Genomic DNA, 13,724 nt, shown 5'->3' with positions numbered 1-13,724 from the left:
TTAATAATGTGAGAGAGCCTTCTTAAGTAGTCTTGCCTTTCATTGGACACACCTGCCAAACAAATTAGCACAGGTGTCTGCAATTGCTTACAGTGATATAAAGAGCCCTGACACACATCACCATCAATGAGTTTAACTGACAAACAAACAAATTCTTCCCTTATCACTCCTAAACACTTTTTGCATAATAATTTGGAACGCGGTGTACATGTGCTTTTCCACAAAACACCAGTGGTTCACGTAGTGAATCTTACAGTTCTAACTTGCCAACCGTGGTCTGTATGGAATTGTTCAATAAAGGGCCCAAAATTAAGATAACATAGATGGGAGAGGTCTCTATGAATAGGAATTCCTAAGTATTTGATACCCTGTGAGGGCCAGGCAAAGGGAAAGTTGGACTGGATGGAATCCTATATGGATTTAGGGAGGGAGACATCGAGGGCCTCAGACTTCGCTGCATTGATTTTAAAATTTTACCATGTAACAAAGTGATCTATTTCAGCCATAACAGCAGGGATGGATATATGTGATTGAGTGATATATACTAGGACATCATCAGCAAATAGAGAGCACTTGTACTCGGTGCCTCCCACCTCAATCCACCTAATATTGGGGTTATGGCGAATTGATGAGAGCAGGTGCTCCGTCACTAGGATGTATAAGAGAGGGGACAGAGGACATCCCTGCCTTGTCCCATTGGTGATTGTGAAAGGTGATGAAAATGTTCTGACGCACCCCCTGGGCCTTGGGACACCCGGAGCCGGACCCTTTTTGGTGGATGCTGGTGGTTGTAGTCTTCGTGTCGGCGATCCGGTTCCGTGGCTCAGGGCGGTCAAACCAGTGGCGGAACTATTTATGTGGTTTTGATGTTTAAATGTCCGACTACGCCAAACGTGGATTGCGGTCAGAGTGAACCGCCGCTACAGGGCAGACCGCTAAGGCTGGTGTTGTGGGTGCAGCAGAGCGTAGCATAACTCCCCACGGGAGGAGTATAGCCTCAGGGCAGTGTATGCGCAGGATGGGGGGTGATGGTGCAGGGCAGCAGCAGTAACGACACGGAGTCAGTGATGCAGTTCAGGGCCTTTACTCACAGTTCTTATTATCCAGACCACGTCTGCAGGTAACGGCTGCCCACGTCGTACTGTGCTCACCAGGTGAGGGGCTCAGACAACTCCCAGATAACTTTGGAGCGCTTCACAGGACCCCCTTTGTGTGTCCTTTGTCTGGCCTTTCTTACCAACACTTCTGTCCGGCTGCCTCGGGCCTCCTCTTGGTAAACTTGGCGCCAGTTTCCCTGACCCTATGTGGTGCCTTCCTAGCGGGTGGAGCAAGGGGCTGCGCCACATAAAATGTCAGAGCCTCCGGTTTCTAGCTGAGGGTCGTTTCCTGCCTCCACTAGTTCGGGGACCGGTCTCCCCCTTTGGCCTGACCCCTCCACGCAGGTGGATTCGGGCGTGCGGTGGCGACTCGCCCGTCCGCACCCCTGGGATCCCTTCATTCCTCGTTCCTGGAGCCTTCTCCGCTCCTCTTCCTTCCTTCTCCCTCTTGCAGGCCTGGGCCTCTGTTACTAGGCCCGCCTCCGGAGCAGAGCTCATGCAGAGCCCCTGCTCCCTGCCACTTCTGCTCAGACTTCTCTGCACTGAACTAAGATGGTGCCCACCTTTTATACTCCCTTCTCAATGCACCCAGGAACTGCTTCCTCCCTGCTCCTGCACTGCAGGGTTCCCCTTCCTCAGTGTTCCCTCCCCCCACTCCAGCCAGGGACAGGGACTGTCGTGCCCATCTCAGGGGCATATTGGTCGCCCTGCCCCACGGCAATGTGGTGTAATGCATGCAGGTGTCGGGTCCTGATCCACACTCCATCCTTATCTGAGAGTGAGATATCACACCTCTGGGTGAGGTGCAATACGTCTGTAGCAACCGAGCCCTCGGTGCTACAGTTCCATTTATCTTCAGCCTAGGTGACGTATTGTGATACAGGGCCGTGATTTTGGCTATAAAAGGGTCCCCTAGACCCCTACCCCAAGCTTTTTAAGAGAATCATATATGGCGTGCCAGGAGACTCTATGGAATGCTTTCTCAGCATCCAACGAGAGTATCTACTTACAAATTTTTAACTGCATCTAGCCCAGGAAATACTTTGTGCCTAGTAGCAGTGTCTGCTAGTCAGCGGATTATCCCGGCTGTTAAGCAAGCTACACCACCTGTAGTTTGGACACTTAATTTTTTCAAAGGAAATGCTTCGGGACCACGGGATATTAAGTGAAGAGCATCAGGAGGCACCCCAAGGCATAGGGGCTGGGACTGGCACTAGGATGCCTTGCGGTGGACAGCCGAGCTCGATCCATATAAAAGCTTTTTAACTGCAGCAGCTTTAGTGGACGCTACTGGAGCTGGAATTACGCGGCTGCTGGCATGAGACTTGCCCTCCAATAGATCCTTGTAAATGGATTTAAAGTGTATTCATTCAAATTAGAGGGACAATTTAAATTAAAAAGCTTAGAGCTGCCTCCACCACAGTGGGGCTCTCTCGACCCACCAGCGGACAGGCACCAGTATTGGGAGAGGGGGGCTGGCCGTCAGGGTTCACCGCGGCTCTGGCACAAACCCGGCGACACGGAGGTGGCACGGGCAGGAGCGGACTGGCCGTCTCGGCTTCTCACTTTTTGGATTTTAGAAGGGCATGACATGCCTATATCTGTGTCTCCCCCTCCTTTTACTCCTCCACCTCTTTTCTTTTCGCATGACTATATGTACTTGTCACTTTTCCATGTGTTAGTTGTGTCTTCTGAGCAGTTTGTCAGCTTTTGGACACCTTTGAAGGTGTTTTCTATGTGTTTCTATGTGTTTTTGTTTGCCTGCCATTGGTTTTAACGGTGTTCGAAGGTGTTCGACGAACAGTTCGACGAACAGTTCGGCGAACACACGGGTGTTCGACGAACCGAATCGAACTCGAACACTACGGGGGTGGCTCAACACTAATGGTGACGGAGAGGTTGTAGGGGCAGATAGGGGGTGTTGTCACGTGCGAGCACGTGTGCATGCTGGCTTGTGTGTGAGAGTGCGCTTCCTAGGTGTGGCGCGCTGCAGACAGTTAAAGGGATTGTTCCCTTTCATTAAAAGTTAATCCCCGGCTGCAGGCTATTAGAAAGCAACTAACCGATGTCTCTACTCACCCTACCCGGGTCTACCGGTGAGTCTCGCCTCTGCTCCCGGCCTGTGGCATTGGCCGTGAAGCTGACGTTCCGTCGACAGCGCTGCAGCCGATCAGTGAGCTCAGCGGCTCTGAGTGGGGTCTTCTGTCTACAAGACCTTTTAAGGAAGCCAGCAAAAAAATTGAAGAGAAGGGAAAGCACAAAAGGACCTGGTCTTGCTGAGCACTGGAAAGGGCAGCTGGCAGCCAGACGTCAAAGTAGAAAAGCAGCAAGTGAGAGGCTTGTCTCTGCCTACGGCCACACCACCCTGAACACGCCCGATCTCATCTGATCTCGGATGCTAAGCAGGGTCAGGCCTGGTTAGTACTTGGATGTAAGACTGTAAAATAATACACTACCTGTATTATTTTTATCTACTGAGGACTTCTCAAAGTATCAATATCACGATATTCTTATAAAAAAATGTATCAATTTATTCTTGGATTGTCCATTAAAAAGAATCAGATTGCAGCAGGTACATACAATAATTAGTTAGAAAGTAATTGTCCATTTGTCCATAATTAGCTTAATTGTTGAGATTCACCCATCTTTCCTTGGATCCTGGCTGGTAAATCATGTCTTTGTCCATCATGTGTCCAGGCCTACATGTCATCTGCTTCTCAGCATGAAGATTCTGTGTCTTGTGGGGTAGGCAGAGCAAGAGAGCCCCCCCTTTCTGTACCATGGGCTTTTATAGGCAGTCGTATGGACACCTGTTCTACATATGGTAGTGAACCAAAAATACACACACAAATAGCGCATGTCAACTAGACACGATGGCTGAGGCATAGAACTCAGAAAAATGATTATCGATTAACATTCCAAATGAATTTCCATAATTAACCATTTAACATTTCCCCCTTTTTTGAGAATAAAAGGACTTTAACTGAAATTTCTCAAAAGAAGATACATTCATCAATCATTTTTTCTTTCCTTCTTCCTTGGCAATATCATTAAATTTCCATAATAATAATATTAGTAATAATAGTATCAATATCGGATTATTGCTATATAATGATGTGAATTCATGTTATGGTAAGCCGTGACTAATATTCATTTAATATGTATAATTATACTTCCCTATATCTAAATTGAAGCAATCGCGGGTTCAATCGTCATCATCTGATGTCATCGGGTCGTCGTCTCGTCTTCTTCTTGGTTCTTTTATAACACAGTCTTTAGATGAAAACTCCTTTGAAATAAATTACAGCATGTAGATATTGTACAGTCCATAATTGTGTTCATTATTGTTCAGTCCATAAACTGTACTCTTTATTAGAAAGATCATGTGTGTCAGTTGATAAGAAAACAAAGTCCATGGATGAAATGTAGCTTTAATATGTGTGCAGTGTCACCTGGACTTACGTTGGATCGTCTTTGGAATCTTCCGTGTGTCCGCACTGGTCTCGTGTCACTTTTGGAACAGATGTGACGTCTTTGGTAAGTAAAGCAAGGGTTAACTTGACACTTCCCTGCTTTATATAGCACCATAACCAGTACTCAGTCCTTTATATACAGGACACATATGCCAGGTATTACCTGTTCACCAGCTTTCATTGAAGCGTTGCAGGTGATAAGAAACCACTGGAACGTGATGAAACTTGAACACAACACAGTACATATAGGATCATCGTCCTCTGCCGTCCTGGTGATCAGTGGTGTGAATTGTATTGTATGTAATGGACACAGTCTATTATAACACTCAGCATTCACACCTGTTACCTTCTGAGACGTCCGGATATCAGTTGCTTCTTCTTGTAACTTTTGAGAATCTCTTTGATTTATAAAAATTAAAAGTCTTTATTAAGATAGAATTCATAATTGCGATGTCTTGATTGAAGTCTTCATTCCCTAATCTGATACCAAATCTGGCAGTTTTTCCTAACCTATAATATCACAGCGTACCATAGCAATCAGTAATATCCATCTAATTATTATCAAAATATTAAAATAAATTATGTTTGGAATAATAAACAATAATAGATAATAATTCATTATCAATCAAGTTCTCCATATGATAGAACATTTTTATGTCATAGGTGTAATTACCTTTTCCAACCCATAGGTGTCAGTGTATTTTGAAAAAACAAGTTTTTATATCTTTATTAAACCAATAATATCAAAGAATGTATACTCCTGAACCAAAATGAATAAATATATGAATGTATGAATGAATGAATGAATGGATAAATGAATGAATGAATTGTTGTGTTTACTCAGAAAATGTAAACATTTTTTTCCTTAGCAATATATATTTAATGAAGCAACACTCTTGTATTAGACATTACTTTATTAAATATTAATGTGTTTTCTCAATTGAGATATTGAACTCAAATAAAATCAAATGAGAATTAAAAAATGAAAAAATAGAAAAATAAGAAGTATAAAGTAAGAATAAAATTTTAAAAATGAAAAATAAAATTAAGAGTAAAAATAAGAATAAAAATAAAAATAAGGCCTTTAAATTTTAATGACAAATGCAGAGTAATTATATTCTCCATAAAAAATACCCTTATAGCTCCATTATCTGGATGATTTCATATTTGTCATAACCTTGTACCACCAAAAAATATTAAATTATGCAACTTTGCATGTAATACCCTTCTTAATTATACCATAGTACCTTATTATTATTTCTTCTTTATTAAAATGTGTGGAAAATAAGTATTGATCAAAAGTGATTATGTAATCAGGATCAAAAACACATTTTCTCCCTTAATACCAAAAATATTATTTTATAAAATTTATGTATATATCAGAACCAAATTAAAAATAATTATTCTTCTAGAAATATTGTGCATAAATTTCATATCGATGAGTAGCATAGATTTGACTAAAGAGAGGTGTGTACCTATTTAGGTAACCATTAAAAATAATATTATAGTTATTCAAGAATATTATCATGTGGAAAATTATTCTAAATATAAATTTGCTTTGTAAACCATTTTGATGTGTGGTTGCCCTTATCCACTATTAGTTAAATCAAGAAATAATAATTATTAAAGAAATATAGAAATATATATATGTAGATAATACCTAATTATGTATTATAATTTCCTCAGAATTAAATATATTTTTGTACCTTCACATAAAGAAACATTTTTTTTTTTCAAACATACAAACATACGAGGCCTCTGTCACATCAATCACACTTAGCAGCTGCTGATTAACTCATCTGTCACCTTCACTCTGACATTCACAGATCTGTTCAACTCAAACATTCCACATATGAAGTTTTAGATATATATATATATATTTAACCCAAAATTGTTGTATCCCAATTTATTAATGCGCATTGCCATATCAATTGAATATCTTTATATTTATATACTGGATTTTGGCTGTTGGAGCTGAAAAGAGGACATCGGTAAACCAGGGAAGGAGTCCTGAGGAGATAATTTGCATATTCCCACTGCATTTTGGGGTAAGTGAAGAGTCTCCGCGAGCTCAAAGAACACTGGATTTTGGCTGTTGGAGCTGAAAAGAGGACATCGGTAAACCAGGGGAGGAGTCCTGAGGAGATAATTTGCATATGCCCACTGCATTTTGGGGTAAGTGAAGAGTCTCCGTGAGCTCAAAGAACACTGGATTTTGGCTGTTGGAGCTGAAAAGAGGACATCGGTAAACCAGGGGAGGAGTCCTGAGGAGATAATTTGCATATTCCCACTGCATTTTGGGGTAAGTGAAGAGTCTCCGCGAGCTCAAAGTACACTGGATTTTGGCTGTTGGAGCTGAAAAGAGGACATTGGTAAACCAGGGGAGGAGTCCTGAGGAGATAATTTGCATATTCCCACTGCATTTTGGGGTAAGTGAAGAGTCTCCGCGAGCTCAAAGAACACTGGATTTTGGCTGTTGGAGCTGAAAAGAGGACATCCTGCTACATGTTCACAGACTTGCCAGTGGAAAAGCCAAACTTCACATGCCAGAAATGCAAGCTTGTGTCCCTGTTGTAGGAGAAGTTGCGAAATCTAGAAGAGAGGTTATCTACCTTGAAAATCATTAAGGAAGGTGAAGAGTTCTTAGACAGAGCAGAATTATCTCTTCATGATTCAGAAAGAGAAGAAATTTGAACTGCACCTGACGAAACAGAGGAATGGAAGCATGTGACCCACAGAAGCAGGAGAATCGAGAGGCAGTCAGCACCCATACTGCTCAGGGACCAGTACCAGGCTCTCACGCAGGAGAACCATGAAGAAATACAGCAAAATAAGACTTTGCCAGCAATGAATAACCTTGTAAGCCCTCAGAATCCTCCTGGATGGAAAAAGAAGAATGTTGTGAAGAAAAAACGGAGAGTGGTGGTCATGGGGGATTCCCTGTTAAGAGGAACAGAGGCCGCTATCTGCAGACCAGACATAACCTCAAGAGAAATGTGCTGTCTTCCAGGAGCAAAAATTAAAGATGTGTCTGACAGGATATCAAGACTCTTCAGACCTACAGATCACTACCCATTCCTGCTAATACATGTGGGGACAAATGACACCAAAAGATAGGACCTGGAAACCATCTGCAGTGACTTTGAAGACTTAGGCAAGAAAGTGAAAGAATTGGGAGCGCAGGTGGTCTTCTCATCCATCCTCCCAGTGGATGGCCATGGAACAATGAGGTGGAATAAGATTCTACAGGTGAACAACTGGCTACGTCGATGGTGCCGTCAACAAGGATTTGGATTTCTGGATCACGGAATGAATTACCTATACGATGGACTACTTGCTAGAGATGGGGTGCACCTTACGAAGACTGGAAAACATGTATTTGGAAGTCGCCTTGCTACACTCATCAGAAGAGCTTTAAACTAGAACAATGTGGGAAGGGAAGCAAAAGGCCAGAAAAAGCCATACAGCTGACAAATACTATTGAGATCTCTGCTACTGGAAGTGGAAAGGAAGAACAAAGACAAAACAATTTAAATAATAAAAATATGGGAGGAAGAGAAACCAATCACAAACTAAAATGTTTTTATACAAATGCACAAAGCATGGGCAACAAACAAGGAGAATTGGAACTACTAACGCAGGAAAAGGAATATGATGTCATTGGAATCACTGAAACTTGGTGGGATGATACACATGATTGGAATAAAAGGCTAAAAGGATACAACTTATTTGCAAGAAACAGACTTGATAAACGAGGAGGAGGTGTTGCATTGTATGTTAGAAAAGCGTATATCTGCACAGAGATTGAAGCTTCAGAGACTGGGAGTTCTGTGGAAACTGTTTGGGTAAGAATACAAGGAGAGAACAACGGAAAGGACACCATTGTAGGCATTTACTACAGGCCACCTTGGCAAGCTGAAGATATGGATGAACTCTTTATGTATCAAATGACCAAGTTCTCCAAAAAATATGACGTAGTGGTCATGGGAGATTTCAACTATCCAGACATTTGTTGGGAATCTCTCTCAAGTAAAACTAACAGGTCAAGCAAATTCTTATCCTCTCTTGCTGACAACTTTATCTTCCAAAAGGTAGGGGAGAAAACAAGGGGATCTGCTACTTTGGATCTAATCCTTATAAACAGGGAGGAAATGGTTGAGGAGGTAAAGGTGGCTGGGACCCTAGGAGGCAGCGATCATGCTATTATAGAATTTTGGATAACTAGAGGAGGAAGACATGTGAAGACTCAAACTTCAAGGTTAGATTTTAGAAAGGCAGATTTTAAGAGACTCAGAAAGAGAATAGGATGGATCCAATGGCTGGATGTCCTTAAGGACAAAAATGTCCAGGAAGGATGGGAAATTTTTAAAAATGAGATTCTCAATGCACAATCGTTAACAATCCCGAAAAGTAGGAAGAATGGGAAGCATTTAAGGAAACCAGGATGGATGAACACAGAACTTAAACACATGCTAAAAAGAAAGAAAGAAATGTTTATTAAATGGAAAGAGGGAGGCATATCTAAAGAAGATTAAAATGCAGTCTGCAGATCCTGCAGTGCACGTATCAGGTTAGCTAAAGCTGACAATGAATTAAGGATTGCAAGAGATGTCAAAAGCAATAAAAAAGTATTTTGGGGGTATGTCAAAAGTAAAAGAAAAGTCAAAGATGCTATAGGATTTTTACAGGATGAAAATGGAGAAATGGTAAGAGAGGATGTTGAGAAGGCCGAACGTTTTAATTCTTATTTTGCATCTGTTTTCTCTCAGAAAGAAAATGTAACATCAACTGATCTCCACTGTCCTTTTATAGGAATAGAGGAATCCAAGTTATCTGTAAACAGAAAGATTGTGAGGGAATATTAAGCTAACATAAATGAGTTCAAGTCTCCAGGTCCAGATGAATTACACCCCAGAGTACTGAAGGAGATCGTAGAAGAAATTTTAGAACCACTCTCCATAATCTTTGAAAATTCTTGGAGAACAGGAGAAGTCCCAGAAGACTGGAGAAGAGCAAATGTTGTTCCTATCTTCAAAAAGGGGAAGAAGGTGAACCCAGGGAACTATAGGCCGGTGAGTCTGACTTCTATACCAGGAAAGATCTTTGAACAAATTATTAAACAATATGTATGTAAGTACATGGATAAGAATGAAGTGATTAACCAGAGTCAGCATGGGTTTGTAACTAACAAGTCATGTCAGACTAACTTAATTTCCTTCTATGACAGAATCACTGACTGGGTGGATCAGGGAAATGCTGTAGATATAGTATATCTTGACTTCAGCAAAGCATTTGACAAAGTATCTCACACCATCCTTATTGAAAAAATGACCAAGTATGCAATGGACCAGGCAACTGTTAGGTGGATTCATAACTGGCTTAGTGATCGGACTCAAAGGGTGGTTGTAAATGGCTTCACATCCAGCTGGATGAATGTCTCAAGTGGGGTACCACAGGGCTCCGTCCTGGGACCTGTATTGTTCAACATCTTTATCAATGATTTAGATGAAGGAATTGAGGGTAAACTGATTAAATTTGCTGATGACACAAAACTAGGAGGGATAGCTAATACTAGAGAAGAGAGAGAGAGGATTCAAAAAGACCTAAATAAACTGGAGCAGTGGGCAGCAACCAACAGAATGGTTTTTAACAGGGAAAAATGCAAAGTACTACATCTGGCCAATAAAAATGAAAAAAGCATATACAGAATGGGAGGAATAGAGCTAAGCAACAGTACATGTGAAAAAGACTTAGGTATACTAATAGATCATAGACTGAACATGAGTCAACAGTGTGATGCAGCAGCAAAAAAGGCAAATACAATTCTGGGATGTATTAACAGAAGCATACAGTCTAGATCACGTGAAGTCATTATCGGTCTTTACTCCTCTTTGGTCAGACCTCATCTGGAATACTGTGTACAGTTTTGGGCACCACATTTTAAAAAAGACATAGACAAACTGGAGCAAGTTCAGAGAAGAGCGACCAGAATGGTGACTGGTCTGCAAACCATGTCCTATGAGAAACGGTTGCAGGATTTGGGAATGTTTAGCTTGCAAAAAAGAAGACTGAGAGGAGACTTAATAGCTGTCTACAAATATGTCAAGGGCTGTCACATTGTAGAAGGATGATCTTTATTCTCATTTGCACATGGAAAGACTAGAAGCAATGGGATGAAACTAAATGGGAGGAGACACAGATTAGATATTATAAAAAACTTTTTGACAGTTAGGGTGATTAATGAGTGGAACAGGCTGCCATGAGAGGTGGTGAGTTCCCCTTCAATGGACATCTTCAAACAGAGGCTGGACAGACATCTGTCTGAGATGATCTAGGGAATCCTGCTTTGAGCAGGGGGTTGGACCAGATGACCCAGGAGGTCCCTTCCAACTCTACCTTTCTATGATTCTATGAAAAGGACCTGGTCTTGCTGATCACTGGAAAGGGCAGCCGGCAGCCAGACGTCAAAGTAGAAAAGCAGCAAGTGAGAGACTTGTCTCTGCCTACGGCCACACCACCCTGAACACACCTGATCTTGTCTGATCTTGGAAGCTAAACAGGGTTGGGCCTGGATAGTACTTGGATGGGAGACTGCCTGGGATTACCAGGTGCTGTAGGCTTTTGCTTTTTCCTTCCTTCCACCAGCAGGGGGCACTCTCTTCTATGCCTTTTTTCCATTCCCTTTCACAAGTGCACACATTCATTCTCTTTCCTTTTTTTCATTTGCTTTCTCTCTTGCGCTATTTCATCTCTGCAAAATACCAGCATCCTTCTGATCACCGTGGGCCTCCAGCATTGTTGCTTCTTTACTTTTAATACTAGGCTCCTTTTCACCAGGACCAGCGTCTCCCGCGTGGCTGGAGGCAACCACCGGTAACCCCAAGCAGAAGACCTTTACAGGCAGCACGACCCTCCCCCTTGAAGAACAGCTCAAAGTCATTGGCAACCATCTCACCCTCTTCCTTCATTCACCCCTAGACGTCTCGCTCCGCCCCCAAGTTACGGGTCCAGCTTGCTCTTTCTGTCACATTACCGCGATGAAGGGTTTAGCCTGCAGGAGACCCTGCGCCGAGACATTTTTGAAGACACCTGATGCGGCGGGTGAATCACTGCTAAACAAACCACTCCTGTAGGGACGGCACAGCCTTTGCATGGACCCTTCGGAGCCCGCACCGTCACGGCCAGATTGCTCGCCACCAAGCGATCCTGAGAAAGGCTGGCTGGGCGATGGATCGAGCAGCGTCTACTGGCCATACCACCTTGGATACGCCCGATCTTGTCTGATCTCGAAAGCAAAGCAGGGCTGGGCTTGGACAGTACTTGGATGGGAGACCTCCTGGGAACACTGGGTGCTGTAGACCATTTTGATGACGTTTTGCCCTACTGCCCAGCTCGGCTAGCATGGAACGGCGCCTTGCCGGACACCGACCTTAAGTAACTTAGATGATGGAAGACCAAAGGCCTCTGAGCCAGTTGGCAGCTAAGTACGCTACCCCGCCGCCTTCACGCAGGCCTGACACCGAGCTACTTGCCACGGCTAGGAGTGTTTATTGACTCCGCAGCTCGCCGTGTGGAAATGATGGTGTTAAAAGCACCCGGGGCCGTGAAGGGACCAGGCTTTCAGCAGGTGCCCAGGGAAGGTTTTGAATGCCGGCCGCCTAGCGAGGGCCAGCAGAAGTAACATGTTTCTCTGCAATGAAGCTTGTGTAACGAAGCCAGACGTATGACAGGAGCTAACCTCAGGGCAAGGAAGGTGCGGAAGGAATTGGGGAGGGGGGCGGGTGATTCCTGCTAGGGCCCTGAAATCATAAAACAGGCAGGAGAGTATGACACATGGTGACGGAGAGGTTGTAGGGGCAGATAGGGGGTGTTGTCACGTGCGAGCACGTGTGCATGCTGGCTGGCGTGTGAGAGTGCGCTTCCTAGGTGTGGCGCGCTGCAGACAGTCAAAGGCATTGTTCCCTTTCATTAAAAGTTAATCCCCGGCTGCAGGCTATTAGAAAGCAACTAACCACGCTCTACTCACCCTACCAGGGTCTACTGGTGAGTCTCGCCTCTGCTCCTGGCCTGTGGCATTGGCCGTGAAGCTGACGTTCCGTCGACAGCGCTGAAGCCGATCAGTGAGCTCAGCGGCTCTGAGTAGGGCGTTGTGTCTACAAGACCTTTTAAGGAAGCCAGCAAAAAAATTGAAGAGAACGGAATGCACAAAAGGACCTGGTCTTGCTGAGCACGGGAAAGGGCAGCCGGCAGCCAGACGTCAAAGTAGAAAAGCAGCAAGTGAGAGGCTTGTATCTGCCTACGACCACACCACCCTGAACACGCCCGATCTTGTCTGATCTTGGAAGTTAAGCAGTGTCAGGCCTGGTTAGTACTTGGATGGGAGACCGCCTGGGATTACCAGGTGCTGTAGGCTTTTGCTTTTTCCTTCCTTCCACCAGCAGGGGGCACTCTCTTCTATGCCTTTTTTCCATTCCCTTTCACAAGTGCACACATTCATTCTCTTTTCTTTTTTTCATTTGCTTTCTCTCTTGCGCTATTTCATCTCTGCAAAATACCAGCATCCTTCTGATCACCGTGGGCCTCCAGCATTGTTGCTTCTTTACTTTTAATACTAGGCTCCTTTTCACCAGGAGCAGCATCTCCAGCGTGGCTGGATGCAACCACCGGTAACCCCAAGCAGAAGACCTTTGCAGGCAACACGACCCTCCCCCCTGAAGAACAGCTCAAAGTCACTGGCAACCATCTCACCCTCTTCCTTCATTCACCCCTGGACGTCTCGCTCCGCCCACAAGTTACGGGTCCAGCTTGCTCTTTCTGTCACATTACCGCGATGAAGGGTTTAACCTGCAGGAGACCCTGCGCCGAGACATTTTTGAAGACACCTGATGCGGCGGGTGAATCACTGCTAAACAAACCACACTTGTAGGGACGGCACAGACTTTGCATGGAGCCTTCGGAGCCCGCCCCGTTACGGCCAGATTGCTCGCCACCAAGCGATCCTGAGAAAGGCTGGCCGGGCGATGGATCAAGCAGCGTCTACTGGCCATACCACCTTGGATACGCCCGATCTCGTCTGATCTCGGGAGCAAAGCAGGGCTCGGCTCAGACAGTACTTGGATGGGAGTCCTCCTGGGAACACTGGGTGCTGTAGACC

At 44.0% G+C, this 13,724-nt stretch overlaps 4 pseudogenes; all 4 read left to right on the top strand.

Annotated features, from left to right (window-relative positions):
- Window positions 1-11,071: 11,071 nt before the first annotated feature.
- Window positions 11,072-11,190, top strand: LOC141267400 (5S ribosomal RNA; annotated as a pseudogene).
- A 621-nt stretch (window positions 11,191-11,811) lies between these two features.
- On the top strand, window positions 11,812-11,931 carry LOC141268172 (5S ribosomal RNA; annotated as a pseudogene).
- A 933-nt stretch (window positions 11,932-12,864) lies between these two features.
- On the top strand, window positions 12,865-12,983 carry LOC141268387 (5S ribosomal RNA; annotated as a pseudogene).
- A 621-nt stretch (window positions 12,984-13,604) lies between these two features.
- Window positions 13,605-13,724, top strand: LOC141268743 (5S ribosomal RNA; annotated as a pseudogene).

This window comes from Phyllobates terribilis, unplaced genomic scaffold (genome assembly GCF_046119375.1).
Source record: "Phyllobates terribilis strain yellow unplaced genomic scaffold, ASM4611937v1 Scaffold_4__5_contigs__length_816908805, whole genome shotgun sequence".
Taxonomy (NCBI): domain Eukaryota; kingdom Metazoa; phylum Chordata; class Amphibia; order Anura; family Dendrobatidae; genus Phyllobates; species Phyllobates terribilis.
The sequence above is the reverse complement of the archived record's forward strand: the minus strand, read 5'-3'. Positions and strand labels throughout refer to the sequence as shown.